We start from the raw sequence: 2,773 nt of genomic DNA, 5'->3' as shown, positions 1-2,773 counted from the left end.
GAAAACCTAGAATTAGATGCGTACTTTACGGTGGCAGAGGTGGAGTTTGAAATGGGGCAGGTTCGTACTACGTTGGCAGCCGGTCCGGATGGGGTTAACTAGTAAAATGCTGAGGAACCTGGATTTAAAGTCAGTGGGGAACTTGATGAACAAGTACGAGCGTATTGGGCGGCCGGGGAGAAGCGTACTAGGGTTACGTTTATTCCTAAACCAAGGAAGAATGTCTGCGTTGAGAATCTGCGTCCCATCTGGCTGACGTCCTGCTTGGCCAAATTGATGGAGCATGTGGTCCTCAACACGCTTCAGGGTTATGTGGTAGACAAGGAGTTGATACCTGAAACGATGATTCGCTTCAGGGCTAATTTATCAACGCAGGACGTCATGATACAACTCAAAAAGGACGCGGTTGATCCTGGGTACGGCACGGGCACCAAGACTATCTTGGGGCTCGACCACACTAAAGGTTTTGACAATGTCACCCATGAGGCAATATTAAGGAACCTATCGGACATAGGACCGGAGGGTAGAATATTCCGGTACATCAGATTGTTTGTGGAGCGTCGGTTTTATAGCCGTTCCTGTTTAATCTTGTCTTGAGCAAGATACCGCCGAGGCTGGAAGGGATATCACGACTTAAACATACATTTTATGCGCACGACATTACTCTATGGGTAGCCAAGGGCAGCGCCGCGCAATTGGATGAGATTCTACAACAGGCAGTGGATATTGTGGAGAGCTAGCAGGGGAGGCAGGACTCTTGTGCTCTCAGCCCAAGTCCGAGCTTTTTGTGCTTAGGGATAAACCAAGAGGGATACATGCGAGGAACTATGTGCCGCCACCACCGCTAGAGATGAAAGTGGGGGGCGCACCGGTCGCTGAGATCCAAACGATCAAGATCTTGGGTCTGTATCTGCAAACTAACAAGAAGAATAAGGAGGCCTGGGAAAGGCTTAAGATACGGTCAATGCTACCGTGAGGCTAATCAGGAGAACCGCCAATCGAGGGTTCAAGGAAAAGGACTTGTGTAAGCTGGTGCAGGCGTTTGTGCTCAGTAGCACAGTGTATGCGACGGCTTATATGAAGATGGACGCGATGGAGAAAGGCAAGGTGGAGGCTATGATTAGGCAGGCGTATAATCTGGCCCTTGGGTTGCCTAACAATGCGTCTGCCGAAAGGCTGCTGGGATTAGCGGTACACAACACCCTGGAAGAACTGCGGGAGGCGCACTTGATGATGCAACTCAGTAGACCTTCAAAAACGAGAGCAGGAAGGAGCATACTGGAGAGTATCGGTATTGGAGTTGATGCTCCAGCCGGGGACAGGAAAATTCAGGTGAAGCGTGAAATGCACAAGGGCTTGTACATAAAATCTTTGCCCAGAAATATGCATCCGATACATCACGAGAACCGCAAGGAGGCAAGAGCCAGATCTTTACATGCTAACTACGGGAAGTACAACGGGCAGTCTAAGAAGGTGTCGCCGAGTATAACGAGAAGGACGCATTTGCCGTTGCGGTGGTGGACGGGCGGGGACACTTGGTCACCTCTGGATCAGTCAAAACGCGCTCCTCAGAAACTGCAGAGGAGGCGGCGATAGCGCTAGCTATAGCTAGTACTAAAACTGACCTGATTTTTAGCGACTCAAAAGCAGCACCCCGAAATTTGGCGAGGGGCAGAATATCTCTCACAGCGGCACGATTTTTGAATCGGGCCACGGGGCGAGGAACTATGGAAGTGGAAATTATCTGGGTGCCGGCACACTCTGGGAACCCTGACAACGAGACGGCTCACATGAATGCTCGAGGTTTCGTCAGCCGATCAGCTGAGCCGGACGTTCCGGGGAAGTCCACAAGAGATGGGCTGGTGTGCTTTCACGACGTTACTAACCATTACAAACTTGAGCGAAGAATTTACCCGCCCCCGGGCGAGCAATTGTTGAAAGCGCATGAATGCGTCTGGCGAAGATTGCAGACGATATCTTTAACCCATGCGTGTTAAACAAAATCTACCCGGACGTTCAGCCGGATTGCGAATGATGCCAAGAACTCGCAACCTATTACCACGTATAATGGAGCTGTAGCATAGCGCCTTTACCGGCGGATATTATGTGCGATCCTTCTCTCGTGCAGTTGGAGACCGTGTTATCCAGCACAGACCCGGCCGCCCAGACCAGGGCCGTGGAGTGGGCCACCCAGGTCGCCGTCAGCCATGGGTTGATGTCCATCTAGCACAGAATCGTCTGCAAATGAGTTCTGGCGAAAATAGATTTTTCTATCCATCCATCCATTGAAACAAGGCTGCTGTTGCAAAATGAGCGCTAATGAACTCTTCTTGCGGCAATCTATCACACTTTGTTTGAAACTGTTTCCAGATCTCTGGCGCTTCAAAAGATGATCACCGACCGTTACGGAATTGTTAGGACTGCTCGATGCTTTGACTGCCTTGTCTGGAATTATAATACTGCATAATCTGAATTTCACCCACCACGGTGGCTCAGCGGTTGGGCGCTCGTCTACTGAGCCAGAGTACCCGGGTTCGGACCCGACCTCGGCGGCCGCATTTCGATGGAGGCGAAACGAAAAAAGGTGCCCGTGTGCTGTGCGATGTCAGTGCACGTTAAAGATCCCCAGGTGGTCTAAATTATTCCCGAACCGTCCACTACGGCACCCCTTTCTTCATTTCTTCTTTCACTCCCTCCTTCCTCCCTTCCCTTACGGCGCGGTTCGGGTGTCCAACTATATATGAGACAGATGCTGCGGCATTTCCTTTCCTGA

At 50.9% G+C, this 2,773-nt stretch overlaps 1 pseudogene; it reads left to right on the top strand.

The window, feature by feature from the left end:
- The first annotated feature begins 381 nt into the window (after positions 1-381).
- LOC144127557 (uncharacterized) lies at positions 382-2,227 on the top strand (annotated as a pseudogene).
- The last annotated feature ends 546 nt before the right edge of the window (positions 2,228-2,773 follow it).

Source organism: Amblyomma americanum, chromosome 4 (genome assembly GCF_052857255.1).
Source record: "Amblyomma americanum isolate KBUSLIRL-KWMA chromosome 4, ASM5285725v1, whole genome shotgun sequence".
Taxonomy (NCBI): domain Eukaryota; kingdom Metazoa; phylum Arthropoda; class Arachnida; order Ixodida; family Ixodidae; genus Amblyomma; species Amblyomma americanum.
This window is presented reverse-complemented; position numbering and strand designations above follow the sequence as displayed.